The sequence below is a fragment of the Chroicocephalus ridibundus genome, chromosome 4 (assembly GCF_963924245.1).
Source record: "Chroicocephalus ridibundus chromosome 4, bChrRid1.1, whole genome shotgun sequence".
Taxonomy (NCBI): domain Eukaryota; kingdom Metazoa; phylum Chordata; class Aves; order Charadriiformes; family Laridae; genus Chroicocephalus; species Chroicocephalus ridibundus.
Window position 1 is genome coordinate 41,373,864 of NC_086287.1, and position 20,307 is coordinate 41,394,170.

Sequence of the window (20,307 nt, forward strand, 5' to 3'; positions counted from 1 at the left end):
ATAAATTATTTCTTTTCACTTCTATTCAAGCAACCTGAAAGCCTTTGAACATCAGGAAAACTGTGACAAAATATCTGGGTTGAGATTGTAAGCTTTTTGCCTGGGGCAGAGGTGCTCTGGTGGTAGCAGCTCCCCATCTTCCTTTATTGACACGTGTGTAAAAAATGGAAAATAGTTCACCTCCTGTTCAGAACGCAGAGCCTGAAAAGAATGGGACCAGTAGGTCACAGGCACTGGGCGGTGAAGAGGGAGGTACCTGTTTTGGGGGGAGTTGTTGGCATTTACCTCCTCTGAAGCATCGGCTGTTGGTTAATGCTGGAAATAGGACCCTGGATTAGACGGATCCGTGTCTGATACAGCATGGCAAATTTGATGTAAAAGGCATTAGTCTGTGTGATACTTTGGACATATAGGAGAGTCTGTAAATGCTGATTTCTGTGATTCCACGATCGACAAAAAACCAAGCACAGTCCCATTAGTGTATCTGAGGGCCCAAAGGAAGAGCACAGCGTTTTTTTAATTACGGTTTGATACAGTTATAAAGAGAAATGTGTAGTAATAGGAATTAAGGAAACAAAGTATAGCATATAAATGAAAAAGTACCTCTAAATATTTTAAAACATTAACTGTTTGAGCCTGAAAATGTGAATCCGCCTCCAGCGAGAGGCCATTTTAGTGAGGATTTGCCAGGAGTTGTGCCTTTTTGGGTGCGTTAATGCTCCGAGCAGAGGGAGCAGCGTGGCAGCCTCCTCACTGCTCTCCTCTTCCAGAGGTGTGTGGGTTTCCAAACTTCCCCTCCAGGTCCAGAAGAGCTGCGCCAGTGGATCAAAACTGGAGCAAAATGCAAAGGTGGAAGGGACAGAGTGGAAATCCTGGCCCACGTCCAAGATTTCACAAAAAGAGCAGCTGTGTGAATCGGCAGGTTTTGTGTGCAGCTCCAGCTTCTGCTCTCTTCCTTCCTGCCTTCAGGCATGTTTTTCCGGATGACCATGTGGTTTTTTCCTGCTTTTTTGGTTTTGAAATGCTTACGTGGGGAGTATTTATTGGGAATGTTTTGTCATGTACCGTATTCATGTCTTACATCCGATCGAGTGATGGCAAGCCATTTCTATAGCCTGTTATGGGCTTTTACTATCAACGTTCACTGTGCTATTGTGGAAAAATTGGAAAAGTAAACTTCCCTCCACATTTCCAGTAGAGCTACGTATGCTTCCCTCCTCCATATAAGAGGGAGAAAAGCTAACTCTCCATAGCAAAATATGAATAATGCAGCAGATCTATAGAAGGTAAGTGTTAATTCAAGGAAGAGAAAGGAAAGCACAAAAAGAGATCCTTCTTGATTCCCTGCGGGCACTGTTGGGTACAGAAGTGTTGTCTTGGGAGAGGCTGTGAATAGCAGATGAAGGGAGAGGAGGTGGCAAGAAGGTGCAGAACTTCCCCCAAGACCTGTGGGCACCAAACCCCTGTGAGCGTGTTCTCCTCCTCCAGCCACGGCTTGGCCTTGGACTTTCTCACCAGCAACCAACAAGGACGGGGCCAGGTGTGGCTTGTCTTTCCACAGGCCGGTCACCTGCAGGGCCCGCCTGGGAGGGGAGCCGCAGGGGCTGCCAGCAGGTAAGTGGGAGAGAACAGAGCGAGGGACAGCTGGCAGATGGCCTGCTGAAATAACAGCTGCTGAAGGGGCTCAACGTGGCTTCTGTCCCGCTGTGGTATATTCACAGCGATGTCTCCATGGCAGAGCCTCTCCCCTGCCGGAGCTCTGCTACGATTCAGAGCTGCAGCAAAGGCAACAGGTATCTCACTGTGAGATAAACCCCTCGCCCTGGGAACAAAGGGGCTGAAAATGCACATAAACAAGTTGGTTTTGGCTAACAAGGCCAAGTGCAGGGTCCTGCACATGGGTGGGGGCAATCCCAAGCACAAATACAGGCTGGGAGGAGAATGGCTTGAGGGCAGCCCTGAGGAGAAGGGCTTGGGGGTGTTGGTGGATGAGAAGCTCAGCATGAGCCGGCAATGCGCACTCGCAGCCCAGAAAGCCAACTGTATCCTGGGCTGCATCAAAAGAAGCGTGGCCAGCAGGTCGAGGGAGGTGATTCTGCCCCTCTACTCTGCTCTGGTGAGACCCCACCTGGAGTACTGCAGCCAGCTCTGGAGTCCTCAGCACAAGAAGGAGGTGGACATGTTGGAGTAGGACTAGAGAAGGGCCACAAAGAATGATCAAAGGGCTGGAGCACCTCTGCTATGAGGACAGGCTGAGAGAGCTGGGGTTGTTCAGCCTGGAGAAGAGAAGGCTCCAGAGAGACCTTATAGCGGCCTTCCAGTACCTAAAGGGGGCCTACAGGAGAGATGGGGAGGGACTCTTTATCAGGGAATGGAGCCACAGGACGAGGGGAAAACGGTTTTAAACTGGAAGAGGGGAGATTTAGGTTAGAGATGAGGAACAAATCCTTTACTGTGAGGGTGGGGAGGCACTGGCACAGGTTGCCCAGGGAGGTTGTGGATGATGCCCCATCCCTGGAAGCGTTCAAGGCCGGGCTGGATGGGGCTTTGAGCAGCCTGGCCTAAGCGTGAGGTGTCCCGAACCCCCACCAAACCCCCTGTGGGCGCCCCCTCCTCCTGCCACAACGGCTCAGCCCTTCCCACAGCTCCCCCTAGCGGCCGCGCCGCGTCACCGTCGGTCGGCGCGGCCCCTTTAAGGCCCGCCAGGCCCCGCCCCGCCCCGCGCGCCGCCGGCCGGCGGCGCGCGGGGCGGGGCGGGGCCTGGCGGGCGGCGGCGGCTGTGGCGGCGGCCGGGGCGTTGGGCGGGCGAGACGCCGGGGCGGCCGGGGCGTGCGGCCGCCGACCTTCACCCCCTCCGCCCCGCCACCGCTGCGGCTACCGCCGCCCCGCCGCCCCTCCGCCGGCACCGCACCGCACCGCACCGCCCGGCCAGGCGCCGGCCGCGACCCGCCCGGTGAGCCGCCGCGGGGGAGGGTTGCGCATGACCCGCTTGAGGGGGGGCTGCTCCGCTGAGGGGCCGGGGTGGGGGGGGCAGGCAGCGGCCTGGCTCCGGCGGGGCCTGCCGCCGGCGTGCGGAGGAGGGTTTCCGCCTACCTGCACGGCGGAGGGCCGGCTGAGGCGGAAGGGCTCGGCGGCGCGGAGCGGCCCCCGCGGGGAGAGAAAGGGAGAGGGGACCCGCCTGCCGGCCCCTGCGCGCCTCTCCGCGTGGCGGCGGTTGCCCTCCGTGAGGCGACGGTCGCCGTTCGTGGTGGGGCGGCGGCGGGACCCCCGTCCCCGCCCGGGGGTGGGCGACGGGCTGTCCGGCCGGTCCTGTCACATCAGATCACCTGTGGGGCTTGTGTGTCCTTTCCCCCCCCCGTCCCCGGTGTCGCCGCGGCGTGGGGGCCGGGAGCAGCGACAGCGTCGGGCCTTTCCCCGGGGTTTGCGGTCTTCACCCGTGAGCGTTCAGGCGTGCGGAGCCTGCCCGGTGTGGGATGAGCCTCTGGGATTTAAACACCCAGCCGGGGAGCGGTGCTTGCTGTCGTAGGTTTTTCCTCTCGTAGAGCTCAGGGGTGCGCAGAGGAAAAGCGGCGTCTGAGGTGAAGGCGCTGCTGCAGACGCTTTAACGCGAGAAACTTTGTGTTCGGGAGGGCTTTGCTTTCTTATTTGTGATGCCTTAACCGTGCCTAGAGGTCAGAGCTTCCCTGGCAGCTGCCTTTACACGTGTGCAGTGCTGAGGCTGAACCTCTACCCGCCTGTAACAAATCTATCCTAAATCCCCCGGAGCACCCGGGACTCAAAAATAGCCTCGCTGGGCTTTTGAGAACTGAAAAGCAATAGCTGTTTTAATTATCCCTAAAATTGAGTAAAAGGTACCATAATAAATAGTTTCTTATTTACTTAATGCAAACAGTGGCACATTTTTTAATCTCCGTAGCGTTCTTTTAAACAGACTGATGCAAATACAGTAGTTTCAAGTGGGCTTATTCTCAAGAAGGTTGCATACGTTATTGTTGGGAAAAGACTTGATCTCGGTGTAGTTACAGTAACAGATTTTGTTGAGTGGAAGGAGGTGAGAGGAAGTAAACACGTAAATTAAAAATATCCTGAAGTCGTCTTTGGAACGGTTGAGAGCTAAACTGAGCTGATGGGCAGAGAGGATTTTGCACTTGTCTGGTTGCGCTTCCTAGTGGCTTTTTGTGCCTGTTCCCATAAATGCTATTATGTAATGGTGCTTCTCTTGGCAGGAGTCTATTGTCACCGTAATTCCTGAGGTTTCTGGAGCAATGCAGCTTGTTCAGGAGTGTCAGTGGTCAGAACAATGGGAAGAAAAGTTCTTAAGAGGAGGTTTTAACCTCTTTAATTTTTCATGCGGTAGGACTAAGCTCAAGACATCTGGATCTCTTCCAGAGTATCTTTACTGACCTTCTGTTTGTTGTTCAGCTTGTCTTTCTCTTCTCCCAGGCTGTGCTGTAGGTATCAGGCACCCGCTTGCATCCTGCATCAGAGCTAGGGAGACATTGCCTCTCTGCTTTAATAAGAACAATTTTTATACTTCTCTATTTTTTGTGGTTTTTTTTTTTTTCCCCTCTGAACAGAAGCAGAAGTGGTAAAGTTATTTTCAGAGCACTTAACTGTTGCTTAGAAAAAAATACTTGAGATAATGGGGAAAGGGGACTCTCCCAGTCTGCATCTCCAGTTAGAACTTGTCTGTATACATCAAAGGGAGGCAAAATGCCTAAGCAGAGAGAGAATTTGCATACTAAATGCCAGTGCTCTAAGGATCAGTGCTTTTGTGTCTGCAGTTTATCGTTGATTTCATCCACAGCCTCCTCTTCAGGTGTCTGTCATAAATCTCTTTGCAAGTCTGCCTCCTTTTTCTTGTGCCACACTATTTTTCAGGCGTATATTTCAATGCAGAGAGAATAATTCCAGTATTGTAATGTGGTGGCCAGTTGTGGCACTGTCAGTTTTACGGGTCACGCTGCTGTCTTTTTATATGTTGCATGTTGTTTCTGGTAGTGATTCCGTAAGCAAAACCTGGAGAAGTAAAACAACTTCTTCCCCCCCTCCTTGTTCGGAGTTTCGTCTGCCCTCTTAAATTGTCTTGTCCTGTTATGTAAATGAGTGTTTTATGGACCACTAAAGAGGAGAGTACCACCTGAAAGCAGGAAGGTCTGTCTCTTTAAGGGGCCACTGGGATGAAGGAAATGTGTCTGAAAGACCTGCAACCTAATCTAACTAGCTTTTAAAATCGAAGATGATTGTTATCCCTTTGTGGTGTGCAGAGTAGCACATGGCAAGGGGACTCTTAGACAAGTCGTGATCAACACCCAGGTGCCCTCGCGTTCCTACTTTAAAGGGATTTCTTAGTCCGCAGATGCTTCAATGAAGTTCGGGTCTGGGAAAGTACTGATCTGGAGGCTGAAATTTCCCAACCGCACTATTACTGTAGCAGGGACTTTAGTTCTGTCACCTTCTCTCCGCTTGTCATGCAAATTGGCCACCTGTGGTCTTTGAGGAGGGCCCAGTGTCCTTGAGTTGTTCAGTCACCGTGTATCTGCTGAAACAGTTTCCAGGCAGTTATCAGCAGAGTTTATATTTAGTGCAGCATGTGAAGGTGGACTGAAATGGCTGCTTGAGCTCATGAGCTGCCTGGGGAGTCAGCGAGCAATGGTTACTGAAGTCACTAAATGTGTGTTCTGCCTGTAGTGTAGTGATTTTCATGGGATTAGTTCTGTCCTGTGATCATGGTTGTTTTCAGCTGTTTTATTCCTGTCTGGAGAATTGTTTCAGCGCTCAGTGAGAGCAGTCTGCAGTGGCCTTAACCTCAGCTGTGCAACCTCCTCGCTGCAGACTTGGGTTTCTGTGTCTGCGGCGGTTCCTGTTGCATCACTTCTGCTTTTTATCAGTGTATGTGCTCACACCACAGCTATCTACTGCTGTACCGCCCCGATACCTCTCTTGCTTGTTCTGCTTTCATGAGAAAACGGATGTAAGCTGCCGGCCTCTGTCAGTCCAGGAAGATTTGACACAGCACCCAGAGTCTGTGTCAGGCCACTGCTGTCTTTTTTTTTTATTTTTTTATTTTTTTATTTCCCCTTTTGGAAGTTGCATCTCTTCTTGTTAACCTGAGATCCTCCCAGAGGAGCCCATTGCCTGCCGATACGTGCGTGAAAGGTCAGTAGCTTGAAAGTCTTGCTCCAGCGTTTCCCAGTCTGCATCCTGTTGTGCGCTCTGCCTGGTACCGGGACTCCCCGCAGCTCCCCTGCCCCCTGAGCCACTTGTCGGCTGCTATAAGCAGCTGATCCCAGCTGATCAGGCTTAGCAGGGAGAGAAGGGATCTTTCACTGGCAGGGCTGGGCCCGCTTGCCTGAAAGATTCCGGGGGTGAGGCGGGGGGAGAGGCAGCAGGGATTGAATTCTGCTTTAGGAATATGTAAATAGAAACATGAAGGTGTTTCCTAGAACAGGAAAAACTTAACCCATACTCGCAAAGGTGCTTGTTCATAATGTGGTGTTGATTACAGTAGATTTCTCTTGCCAGAAATACAGTAGTCAGTAATTATGTTTATCTAGTTGTCATGACAAGTGTCATGTCTTTAGAAATGCCATCATACATGTTTAATCTCTGTTATGAAGCTGTTCTGGGTACAAATGGAATTACTTCAGATATAACGACTTAACCCCCGGCACAGAGAGTAGTAGCTAGGGACAGGTAGATGACTTTGATGAAGCACTCTCTGTCTTTGCAAGTCCTTCTGTGTAATTCACCCAGCTTTGCTGTTGTGTAGTTATGTAGACGTTTTCCTTGACTCTGCTAGCAGACTCATTTGAGCAGCTGCAAAAATTCATTTTAAGTTTAACCAGTGGAAATGCTTCTTATAAATTTCAGGAAGTGGGCTTTTGTACGTAGCAAGAAATATTTTCGCCCACCACTGGTATGCTGTTTTTTTGTTACTGAGTAGTGGCAGCTAGTGCTCTCTCACAGGAAGCTTAGTGTTCTGGTGCAGCTTACTTTTTGATGCAGTCTGCAAACTGTGTATTTTCCGGCTGAAACTAGTGATGCTAACAAGAGACCAGTAGAAGCCTGGCCTGTTGTTTGCTTGCTTATTTGTTTATTTTAAACTGATGATATTTATGTGTGATAATTGAAAACAGTTTATTGAGTAAGCCCACGCTGTCAAAGAGCTGCAGGGCCAGAAGTTAGAGGTCTAAAAGCCCCTACCTCTTTCCCACTGCTTCAGTTGTCCCCTTCCCCCAGCTTCTGGCTTTCGCTGACCCTGTGTGGAACAGCGGGCAGGCTCCGAAAGTGAAGTGTACACTGTGGACCTTCTCCACAGCACAAAGGATCGATGTGTCTCTTATGGCTCTGGTGATTCCCCGAGGGGAACTGCTCTCCTGGCAAATAGCCCACCCAGCAGTAAATTTGCATCCTGGTATAAGTGAGTGTGAAGTGGAATGGGTTGGTCATCACCTCTGCAGCAGTAACCTTGTAGGCAAGGTAAAGTACAGCTTTTGGAGCTGGTAGAGCAGGGTAAAGGGAAACTGGCTTCTGGAAGCACTTTTATGTGGAGAATGAAACACTGCGTTGTATTTGTGCTACAGACTAGAATGGCTTTCAGTCCAGCAGTGTAAACTCCCTTGCCTTGTAGATGCTTGAACTTTGCTAGGCTGAAATGTGCACCATTTTAACCTCACGCTCAGAAGTGAACCCATTTCAATACTCTTTGTCCATAGCTTCCTTAGCTTACACTTTAAAAGCTCCAGAACCATTTTGAAAACTTTAAAGCTGTTTACGTTTCCCCTCAACTCATTTTCCTACTGATTTGTAATTAAATATTGCTGTGGTTTGCTGCTGTTCCTGTTTTTTTCCCTGCATTGGTTTAATGAGGTTTTGTAACAAAATGAGTGGGAACTGAAAGAATCTCTGATCAAAATTCCACTTGTTTGGGAATGAAGATAGGTAAGAAATTATGTTGGAGTATTGGATCTCTTTCTCTGTGACTCTTAAAGTAGCAAAAGTTTTAAGACAGAAATCCTGTTGATACATCAGTCTTGTTTAAAAAAAAAACAAAAAAAAACCACAAAACAAACACCCAAAAAAACCCCCCTGATCCCAACTCCCAAATTTCTGTAAGGGAGATTGAGAATGATGTTCTGCTGTATAAAAATATAGATCTTTCAATAGCTAAACTTGCAACTTGATTTTCAACAGTAGTTGTCAAAAGCAGCTTGCTTTGGAAGGAGCTGTAGTTTTTACGTGTAGTTTTAAATACATAGATTAGTGAAATGCTCGATTTGTCTCTGACCCATTTAAGATGTTTGGGATTTTTGTCTTCTTGGTAAATAACTTCTGGAAAGTCTGCAAGGAGTAGATACTAAAGCAGCCCACACTAATACAATTATATTGTGGGATGTGCCAGGATCTCCTTTGGGTATTGGAGCCCATTTGTGCCAATCACTCTCACAAGACATTTTATTTGTTAGAGTAGTAAGGTGCTCTAATGTTAATTAAAACTCCTTTAAATGCAGGGCAGGGGGAAGCTAAAGATGCTAACAGGGTATTCGTTGCTCTGTAATGAGCCAAAAAGCAAAAGAAGGCTGATATGCCGTAAAGAAGACTTAACAGTACTTTTTAATTCTCTGCAGTGTTGGGGATTCGTTATACAGAAACTCTCCCCAAAACAGCCTGTATAGGTTATCCTTCAGTGTTGGTGCACAGCCTGAGGAGAGTCCCTTCTGCACCAAAACACCAGCCTGGAATGGTGATTGACATCTCTGCTTTTCAAGAGAAGTGTCAAAATTACAGAGCATTGCTAAGAGCGTATGAAAGCTTCACTTCTCCATCTGCCGCTGCGTATGCCGCTGGTGACCCAGCAGCCATATGTGGGATCATCCTGAAAGCTTTGAACCCAGCTCCTCTCTGAGGGCCCCTCGCTCCTTTTGAAAGTGTAAAAAGGGCATGCAGCTTGTTTCAGGAGAGGGAGGCTCCTGTTTTCCCCTTAGGAAAATCTAGTAGTACATTTTTATAAAGCTAAAGCATTATTGCAAAGAGCTGTGTGATCCTGAAATGCTGCAAACTGGTTCTGTCATGTGCAACAAAAATATGCTGGAGACTCATTGCAGGCTTTGCCCTGGCTTTGTGAGCAGGGGCTGTAAAACCATACAAGCCTACTAATGGAGATCCATTAAAAACTGCTTCATGGGTATGGGGAGCAAGGGTGTACAGTCAGCGGTTGTGTCTTTTCATAAGCGTATGATTACTTAAGTTGAATGAGAGACATGAAGTGGAGTTCGCTAGGCTTAATTTTAATTTCATTAGCTGTGAGAACCTCCATCTCAAGTCTGTTCCTGGTTTGCTGTCTTGCAGGGCTTGCACACTTCTGAGACTCAAAAAGCTGAGATTTAAGTATGACAATGAAATGTTTAACAACAAAGGAGATCTTTAAGTGTGCTAGACAAAAATTCCTTTCAGCTGCACAGCTTTTACTTTCACTTTTGGATGACCAGTTTGCCCAGCTCTCTGTTGGTTGCTGTGCTTTCCTAAGTGGAGAAGGTTACCTTATTAATAGCAATCTTTTCTTTTTAAGTCTTGGAATTTTTAGTATTGATGCTGAGTTAAAAGGGTATGTGGGGGGATAAGAGATGATAAAACATACTGGTGTTTTTTTGGCACCATAGAAATAAATTTCCTTTCTCCTATGCTCATTTGGGAAGTACACAGTATTTGTGATCACTAGATTTTTATTTGTAGAAGTGCATGTGTGTATCCAACAACTGGACTTGATACAGTTCTAATAGGTGTATTTCAGGTCACTTCTCAGAAGTTTCTGTCCCATTGAAAAAAAAAAATTAACAAAGCTTGAGTGCTGCTGAAAAATGTTTTCAGTAACACTCTGCTATGCTTGAAACTGTGGTCCGTTCTCTTATACTTGAGATTTTTAAATGGAATGTGTGAGGGTAGTTTTGAATATTCTTTGTTTTTGAGTAATTTGTGCAGTATATATCAAACCCAGATCTGGATTTTGTGGGTAATGTCTGTGCCTGAAGCATAGCTGTGTGCCTGTGTCCTAAAAACATAATAGAGCTGCTTCTGCCCCTCAGCCTTCTAGCTCTTTCATGTGACAGTGCCATTCTTATCCCCTATGTACTCACAGCTAATACTTAGTTTTTTGTGCATTCCTAGGTGTGTGAATCAACGTTTCGCCACTGAATCATCACTTTAATCATACTAACTTGACAACCATTGTATGCCAGCTTGTGTCAACACCAGGTAAGCTGAAAGCTAGTGCTGTTACTTTATTTTTCCTGACTCTTTGCTTTTTAAACCTGCATTTTGTCCAAATGCCATGACTCTCCTGTAGACTAAAGTCAGAATGTGCTGCCTTCCATATTCTCTTCCTGCAGCGAGACAGCTGCTTACTGTTAGCATTACTTCCTGTTTTGAAAGCTAGTGTTCTAAAACGTTCTTAGGGTCTGACTCTTTTTGTAACGATGCCTTAGCCTTTTTCCTGACACCTCTGTTAACCTGGGTTTACAAGCTGTTTTTTCCCTTGTATTCTTCACACCCTTATTGTTGCCTCATTTTGCTGTAGAAACTGATGAAGTCCTGAGTTAAGCATGCACGATAAGCCACCTGTACTATCTGACTTTTTCCTCTTGAACAGAAAATAGTTTTTGTATTGTTTGGATTTTTTTTTTCCATACCTACTCTCAAATGTTACCTTTGAAAACCTATCACAGAAGGATCTTACTTGTGTACTTTGTTTTAGTGATAAGAAACTACCTGGATATGTCTTTCAGAGAACTAAACATAAAGCTGTTTTTTGGACCTCACCCTTTTATCCCCCTTTAGAGAAGGGAAGGAGATTGGGGGGCGGGAGAGGGGTGGGAAGGAAATCCCTCTAATGCTTTCAACAAGGTTATTATCCAGTACTCCAGAGGAGTCCTAGTGCTGACAAACTAATGTGAGCCTTTGTTCTGATGCTAATCGGAATAGGGATAATTCCTCTGACTACGCCCTCTTCCCCTCAGATCCCTCTAGCAGAGATAAGGCATTAAGCTCCTTTGCTACCACTCTTCTTGCTGTGCTGGCCTGTTGTCCTTGTTTCCTGCAACTGCTACCTTGAGCGCAAAGGCTTGAGTTTTGAGGAGGTCTCATTAGGAGTGCTCATCTAAATCTTTTGAGATTTTTTAGGTGCTCCTGAGTGGTACTTGTACATTTCAGTTAAATAGTTATCTTGGTGAATATGTGTGTGTTGATTTTTTTTTTGTATTATTAAATAAGAAAGTAACTTTTTGTTGATTCAAAACACATTGAACTTTAATATAGTGGTATCTTTTGTTACATGTTGGGACACGTAACTGAAAGAATGCAAGTCGGCATATAGCTGAAACTTAGAGGTATTTTCCCTTTTGTCTCTTCTTTCCTCCTTCCTTGGCCAGAGCAAGCAAATACTGTTTCTCAAATGCTTTTAAATACCCTTCAAAAGACTGATTTATGGTCACTAGTTGAAAAAGCTCTGTAAGTTTTTTAGGATGAATGTGTATGCAGCCTATATATTGTTTTGGTTTACGCCAATGATATGCACCCAGGCTAAAGACGAACTGCACACCAGTGGAGAGAGGATGCCTAGGCATGTAGTGAAATAAGACTTTGCATATAACATAACACAAAACCCAACTCATTAAAATGATGTCTCTTCACTAAATCTTATTTGTGGCTGTGGGGAAAGGGTTGGGGGTGGTGGTGAAGATACTGGTCAGGTCTGATGCGAAATGATCGCATCAGACAAATATGTTAAAAAATGTAGATCAAAAAGTGAAGGGGAGAAGTGTACAGAGTCAGCCTCTTTAGCCTTTCCTTGGCAGTATGAAGCTGATGAGAAGTTCATCCTTGTGTTTCTAAAAGCAGATCTCCTAGTATAGCTCTTCAGTTTGTGATAGTGGGTTCTCTGAGGATAGTGGGTGGCAATCCTGTGTGGATAATCTGTCCTGAGCCTGGCTGAGCTGGCCTTCTGGTGAATTTGTAAGGGAGTTTGCTCTCTTTCACTAGAGGCTGTTCTCTCCGTAGGATGGTTTGAGACCCTCTTTAGTATCAGTACAGGACAGAGGGACAGGAAGGATTTAGGCAAGTTAAAGAACTTCCCTAGAAGACAGACATTGAGTGTATCTGCACAGCTAGCATCCGTGTATCAACACAATAGTCTCATGGTGTTTCATTTTGTCAGAGGGTGTTTTTTCCTAATGCAGAATTGGAAAAGGCCTTAGTAATGGTATAAAAATCTGATGTCTTTGGAACTGCATAATTTTTGGCTATGTAGACATAATGTCTAGATGAGCTGAGCTCAAAAAAGCGTGTAGGGAGAGGAGGGAGAAAGGCTTCATCAGAAGATGCCTATCTGAGGAGACTGATTTAAAGTGTTTGGAGCAGGGGTTGCAGAGCTGAATCTTACCTTTTTGCCTAGTGACTGTGCACAGGTGGGGAGTGCGTGTCACAAAGGCTGTCCAGCGTGGCTTCCTGATGTGAATGTGTATGGAAGCATTATCTGTGAGAAGAGGTTTATGAGCACTTCCAAACAGCAATTGTTTTTTAAGGTTGATTATGTTGGCAGTATCATGAAGAGACATCACTAATAGATGCAGTGTGAAACATTTTATGTGGGTAAAATTATGGGCTAGGCATAACTGCTTTTGCCTAGCATAATCAACCCAACAGTTGTTAAATCCCAGGAAATGCACATTTTCAGGGTGGTGATTGCTTTTATGACCTGAAAATAAAAACTGGAAGGCGTATGCGTTGTTGGTTTTCTTTTCTTTACTCTTGATTAGCATATGCAGGGTACTTCCTGCAAATGAGTGTCCGGTACTTAGACTTATTCATATTCTATCATTTTGCAACATCCTGTTCATCTTCTATGATTTGAAACAATTATCCTGAAATGCTGTGTGTGTGTATGAGAGAGAGAAAGATCGCAGAGAAGTTGCAGCACGGAACACAGGATTCCTCTCCCCCATTATTTTTATCCTGTGAAGTGAGAACAGAAGGAGGATAGCAGAAGCATTTCTGAACAGCTCCTGTGCAAAGCTACATGTAAGGCCTTGAATGCTCTCTAACCTGCGCTTTTTCGTCTGTTCCCCTCTTGTCTGCCTGAACCATTTGTAACGTGGAAAGCCTAAAACACAAGTGTTTCTAACAGTGGTGTCCGCTCTGGGATCGGACAGCGTTCACCTGCATCCTTTCATACGTATTTGGGTTTCTCCTTTATGTATATTTTGACTTGGGTTTTTTTTTGTGTCCAGGTTAGTATTTCCTTTTTAAGTGGTGTGCTGTAGCATGAAAATCTAGGGGCATATGGCATTGTTGGTATTAAAAATAAAGGAAACAGTAAAGAATATTAAAAATTGATCTCTCTTTCTCACCAAATATTTTGCTTCTGCTCCACTGATAGGCGGTCAGAGGGAACTTTCTCTGCATGTTTCTTTATGTATGAACTGAGGGTTTGGATTCTAGATGAGAGTGAGTTGGGTTTTTAGTGGATTTTTTTGGTATTTATTTTAATGTAACTTGAAGACCAGCTTAACCCTTGTGACTGTCTGGTTTAATCTCTGGTAGAGAGGAAGGAAGATGAGTTTTCAGTGGCCGTCATATCCTGGAGACAGTATATTGTTCCATTTAAGCTGTGATGATCGCTTCTTACCACCTCCTCCCTGCTTCCCCCCTAACATTTTGTGGAACAGGCACTTCTTGGTTTTAATTTTTCATGTGTATTTACTCCTTATTGTGAAGCTAGGTTTTTTAATTAGCATAGATTAGTCATCAACTAACACATAGCAAAAAGGCTCTTTGACTTTTGATGTGACAAATAACTTGCTGCGTGTGAGGTTGGGAAGAAGATTTTCCCCATAGCCTTGTGCTCCCTGGATGATTCCCTGCTGGCTCTGTTACCTTAACAGAGTTGTGTTTACATGTAGAGCTTAGCATCTTGGGGAGTGCTTGGGTCAAACTAGCTCGTGATCAGTTATCTCACCTAACCTTGGAGTGGCAGGTTGGAACCCAGCATTGCCTGTGGGTGCTATTTTCCCTCTGACTGTAGTAGGGATCAGGCTCAGACCATATGCTCCTTAAACAGGAGTTGCAGTGAGGTAAGCTGGTTTCATGTGGGATGTATAGATTGACGTACTTCTCCTTTATGAGGATGGGTCCTTCAGACGAAAATGAAGGCATGCGGGGGGACTAGGTGTTGCCAATGTCCTTACTGTGGCTATCCAAGGAAATTGACATTATAGCTGGTCTACCATCTCACTTGCTGGAATCCTCTCTTCTTGTTGCCTCTCCAACACAAAGGGCTTGGCAGTTTGTGACAGAAAGCAAACTTCTCTAGTTCAGCAAATCTGTTGTAAGAGTCCCAAGAAAGGACAATCATTTGTAATGGGCATCAGAGCTATTGATGTGTAACTTACTTTTGGGGCAGCAACTCCCCTCTGTTGGTAGAGTGGTAGTTTTATGGCAGTGAGAGCCTGGAATGTACTCATGAATGTGAAATACTCCTCTGAAAAACAGCTTGCTCCAGAAAATCTCCTGTTTAAGAGGTATGGCACCTGAAGAGAGGCCTGTTGCAGAATAAGTTGAAATCTGTCAGTGCCTCTTTCTTGTTTTAAATGATTAACAGGAAATACCTAGATTCTTCAGAAGAACTTGGGTGTGTTTTTTGTTTGTTTGGGTTTGGTTTTTTTTGTTAACTAAAACCAGGCTGCTCTGCATAATGTATGAGACAGCAAAGGCAGGTGAGAAAGGAGATGCGTATTGTACTTGTGAAACTTTTGAAAGGGCCTGAACTTGGAAGGTTTGAGACACTAAATGTTAACAGTTAGCATTAATAGCTCCTGACCTCTAGCAACATGGCTGAGAAAAGTCTGCATTGCTCCCTGTAAGTAGATCTGCTTGGTTAATCCAACCTAGGCAATTCTACGAGTCTGTCTGTGTACCTGTGCCTGGTCTTTTCCACCATCTCCAATGGTGTACTGGTGCGTTGGTTGATGCTGACTGAAGAGGAGGACTTGAGTCAGAAATACTGCTTCTTACAGAATGATGCACATGCTGCAGCCTCTCCAAGCATTGCTCCAGACAAGCCTTACTGAATTTGAGATACATGATAAGATTTTTATTTAATTTTTTTTTTCCTCCGAGGTACTTGGTTGCAAGCAACCATGTTCCTTAAAGCAAGCTGGTATTTTATAGTCCTCTTGCGCTGTGCATTTAATTGCTGCATAACTGATTCCTGCTGTCTCAAGCGTACATTGATTTTTCTTTTTTTATGCCAACTGTTTAACAGGTTCCCAGTATGTAGGGGAATTTTGCACCCTCTTTTACTTAAAGTAGTACTTTGAACTTGGAATTGTTGAGGGATATTATTCATCTTAGACAATACAGTATTGTGTCTTAACAAGGGTGTGTGCCTATCCTAAATTCTGTGAATATATAGCTGGGCACTGTCTAGCTGCTCAGAGAAGTTCAAGGCAACACTTTCTTCCCTTTCAGCACCTCACGCTGGGTGCTCAATTTCATTAATCTCCACAAGTGGTGAATTTTATAGGATGGATGCAGTAAATGGTGCAGAAGGGTGTTGGGTTTTTTTTGTCTTCCAAGACATGAAGATCAATATTAAATGTAAAATCAGTAAATTCTGTCTAGATTTTTTTTTCCCCTCTAGGACTTAATGATTATCTTAGCCTTTCTTGTCTTTGAGGTCTTCTCTGTCTCCTTTTTGGCTGTGGAGCCAAAAATGTTGTACGTGATGATGGTAGAATTTGCTGTAAGTGTAGAAGGAAGCCTGTTTTTCAAGTTGAAGCCAATTTTTGGAGGTAGGTGAGGTTAAGGAGGAGCCAATAAGGTATTTTAAGCAGGCTTTTTGAAGCTAGCTTAGCTCATTAGTTATACTGGGATGAGCCCATGAATTCAGTAGAGTTATTTCAGGCTTGCACTGTGAGGGTGGTTGCGGTTACACCCTCTGTACCTGATGTTTGAAAGACTGCTGTGGAGATCCTCTGCCCTTTCTGGAGAAGGGAAGGAAAGTAAGAAGAATATTGCAAACACAGTATGTAGAATCCCTTGGTGAGTCTGACGCTGTGCCTGCTACCCAGGAATTAGATTCTGAGAAAAGTATTTGACTTAGACTGCCTAGGAGAAGAGAGACTGACAGCTCTGGAGGCTGAGGCTCTATTAGCCTCTAAGAACAAAATCAGGAGAGGTTGAGAAAGGTGATTAGAGTAGGCAGTGTTAATGCAAGCTTTGTATAGTGCTGTGAATGTTGTGGTGTTGTTGCCTGGGCTTCTCTACATGCTTCCTGCCTATCAAAGCCTCTAGCATCTGCAGGAAATGGAGCAGTGAGCTAGATGAATTCATTTTGATCACATGTGAATTCTTGCACACTAATATATGTGTTAATCTTTGAGGGTAGATCAGTTTGCTTAGCTTTGTATCTGTCTGTAGTTGAAATGTAATCTATGGTGTGCTAGGCAGTGCTCTCAGCTGAGGACACAAATCACAGCTAAAGGTCAGTAGCACGCTGTGAAAGAAGATAGGAAAAATGAAAATACAGAAAAATATAATTACTTAAAACTGAACTAGGCTGTTTCTTTTATGTGAAGCTACTCCTAGGAAGGTGATGATCTGTGTATGTTTGGAAGACAAACCTCTCAGCAATCTACCAGTCTCCTGGTGTCCAGGAACTAGTTCGGGGAAGAGATGATGTCGTTTAGCTTCCTGGTGAGAAGGAATAGCTTTGGCTGTAAAGTCAGAGCAATAAGGGTTGGACCTCTGGAGCTGCTATGGACCCAACCTCCTGCTCAGAGCAGACACTTGGATTGTGTAGATCTGGATACAAGGGATAGGTCTGGATGTCTTTTGTAACGGTTTGGGCTATAGGAAGTAGGTGAGTGTCCCTTATGGGACCTTCCCTCAAGGGACATGCTGAGCTTGGTTCCCAACTAGTGAAATCACTGCTATTAGCTGCAGAACAACAGGAGGCTCAGAAGAGGATTGCAAAGGCTTCTCTGTTTAAATACACATGTTTAAGTGATATTCATTTGGCTCCTGGGGTCTGAGCTTTGACACTCTTTATTATTATTTCTGTCTTTGAAGGATCTAGATCTGGGAAGAAGTGGTAAGAGGTTGTAGGTGTCCTCTCAAGAGAAGTTGTTGCATTTGTTTAACATAGAGAGAAGGAAGATTTCTTGTCTTGTATAAAGCAAAAACGTATTTTACTGCCCAGATGTGACAACCTCTCTCTCTCCCTTCCCACCCTCCTTCACCCTCTGATGAAAGCATGTATTCCAGGACATACGTGTCTTGGAATAGATAAAATATTTCCATCCTTACAAACATGATGTTTTCAAATACCACTGCAGTCTGTCATGCTGTCAATACTACATCCTGGGGTTAGGGGTGTAATGATTTGGCCATAGCCTTTTGCCTTTAGGCTGTGTTTGGCAAAAGAAGTTTTAAGTAAATTCAATACAGTTTACTTTGTGTTGGTATTAAAAGCTTAAACCCCATTTTTTTTCCTTGGTATTTTTGTGGAGAAGACATTGCTGGAGTGAGATTTGCAGTTGGATAACTTGGCTGTGTTTTATAGGTAGCCCTCTTTAACACAGGATGAGCTTCTCTGATGTCTTCTGGAATAAGAGCAGCTACAATACAGAAGCAAAATCTCAAGTAAAAATATATGCAGATTTACTTCTGCAATAATGGCCATTTCCAGTGTAATAGCACGTAACACGTGGCTGCTGCATGCCTTGCACTGTGCTGTGTGACTTCATTATGTTGTGGTTTTCCCAATGTGTGGCTGTAAGGTTGCCAAGCTTTCAGCTGCTGGTGTAGGGTTGTGCCAGCCATGCCTGGCATAGGAGGAGTGGTGACTTTGTACATGTGTGGGGCATGGGCGGCTGCAGGGAGGATGAGAGTTTATGTGCTGCATGGGGCGGGTTGGCAAGCCTCGGCAATACTGTAGCTGGACACAGAAGTCTTTATTTGTTTAGTCATTTGGTCTCAGGTTAAGTGACAAACTTGGGAATGCAGGGCTGCTACCTGGCCTGGAAAGAAAAACAAAGTCTTAATGCGGAAATGCTGTTCTCGGTTGGAAAACATTAAGATAGAAAGCAGCAGCGAGGGGTCTCTGCTGCTGCCACTGAGCCAGTGATGGCCTCTGGAGCGGCTTGCTCTGCATTTCTTGGTCTTGCAGACTTTGGAGGTGCACATTTTGCTGTAGTGGGCACTAAATAAACCACTTGATTTATCTAGAATGCAAACACGCAACAATAGCTATACCACAGAGGAAGATTTGTATGAATCTGTGTTGAACAAAAACCCAAGATACTTTGTCCTGTTTTTGTGGTTTGTTTTTTTTGGGTTTTTTTTTTTTGGCTTAAAATAGCAAGTGCCTAAGTTTGAGGGTGTGCTTGTCTTTGTTCTGAAGGAAGGCGAATTTAGGGATCTCTTCCCACAGTAGCACTGAGCTAGACCTTATCTCATTTTGCATCTAATGGAAGCGCTTCCTTGTCATGCTTCATTGGGCAGGAGAGCTCAAATATGTGTGTTCAGAAAACAAAAAAGTCCTGTTGCTCTGGGGTTTCTGAACACCTAATGAGCAGTGACTACTTAAAGGGACTTGGTCAACTGGGAAATTCTACCTTTGAAAAATTTCTCTACATCTGTTCATGTAAGATCATGAAAGAGTTTGGAGGGTGAAATGTTACTTTCTCCTTTCAGATCATGGTGTGCCCATTGACATAGGTGTGGTCATTTTGATATCCCACAGAATAAATCTGCTCCTCCCAGGGTCGAAGGCTTGCTATGCTTCTGTTTTTCTTCTCTGCGCTGCATGAGGTAATAAGCAACTGAGCTATCATGAGTCGAAAGTTCAGACCGTGGCAGAGCGGCTTGGAGGCATCTCTAATACCTGAAGTTCCTTTTAATTTACAGAGGAAGAAAAAAAATCCTTTAATTACTGGATAGATGACAAATATGAGGATCAAAGTGAGACTTTTGAGGCAAAGCTTAACTACTTATAAGCCAGAAGTAATCGTGGCTCTCCTTGCTAATGAAGTTTAATGTTGGAACTACAGAGCTGAGAAGGCAGACTTCGGAAAAGACAATGTGAAAGACTTTTTTTTTTTTTTTTTTTTTTTTTTTTTTTTGTCTGCCCTGTGAAATACCAGCCTTTGCCCCTTGTGCTCTGCTGAGGGTAAGGAGGCCAGGTGCCATGTGAAGGGTCATTTTGGCCACTACCACTTCCTGCAGTCCTGTGTGCTTGTATTGGGATCACCCACAAAACTGCTGGTCTGCTCTAACATTTTCTCTTCAGGCTTCCACTACTTCGTGCCCCAGAGTGTAAAGGGGTCACCACATCCAGCTCTGGGTTCAGGTGATCCTAAAACGGATAGGGTGTCGCAAGTTCCACACAGGAAAAAAATGGTTTTGTTTGTCTCCACAAAATCACCTTTTCTGAAAACAGTAGCAAGGTTGCTGTGGTTTGTTAGCCACAAGCAGAGTAAATGATAGTAGACAAAAAGGAGCCTAGAAATGTTTGCTATGGAAGTCCATATTTAATCTCTCCCAGTGGCCTTTGACTTGCTTAAAGCTCTGCTACAACCTTTCTGATTTCCAAGACTATTGATTGCCCCCCATATCTGAAAATGCATTTAATTGTGTGATGCATTTAATTGTGTGATGCTTTTGCTGGCAGTAGGTCTTCCTTTTCACATGGAAGAGATGTAGGCTATAGACCTTGGTAGAAATTGATTAGGAGTAACGTGTGGTGGCATGGAAAATCTTATATGACAATAACACAAGCCATGTGCAGAAGTCTGACTTGCAGAAGGCTTTAAAGTCAGAAGCCTGCACCCAGCTTTCAGCTTCCATAGGAGGTTACTACCCCACACAAGTGCACTGTTGCTGCTGCTCTCTGGTGCAAAGTGTATCCTTTTCTAGTAGGATCATCAGTAAATGAAATAAGTAAGGAGGGCAAAACATGGAATAAAATGACACTTCATTCTACAAACTTATCATCAAAAGCTGGCTTTTACAGACATGAAGATGAAGTTCCTGGTCTTAAGATGAGTCTGCTAGCCACGTTTCTCAGTGGCTAAAATTCAGATATTGCATCTCTTTTTCCCTCTGGCACTTTCTATCTCTGAGGTTGTTAACCAGATAGTTGCTGTCAGTGTCTCTTCTGTGCTGCATTACTGCTTGTGAGGAGGCTGAAAAAGCCTTGCTGTCTCAGCAGCGGACTTGAAGTCCACATGAGAGCTGTACAGCAGGTACCTG

General features: G+C 45.0%; 1 protein-coding gene across 4 annotated transcripts in view; it reads left to right on the plus strand.

Annotated features, from left to right (window-relative positions):
• The first annotated feature begins 2,753 nt into the window (after positions 1-2,753).
• SUSD6 (sushi domain containing 6) overlaps positions 2,754-20,307 on the plus strand; it is an 87,763-nt gene continuing 70,209 nt past the window's right edge. For 2 of the 4 annotated variants that reach the window (XM_063331468.1, XM_063331471.1), the window contains exons 1-2: positions 2,754-2,953; positions 10,168-10,254. The gene's annotated coding sequence lies outside the window, so the exon portion shown is untranslated. Of the gene's footprint in view, positions 2,954-6,090; positions 6,160-10,167; positions 10,255-20,307 lie in introns of all 4 variants that reach the window. The other 2 variants (XM_063331469.1, XM_063331470.1) reach the window with 2 other exon arrangements.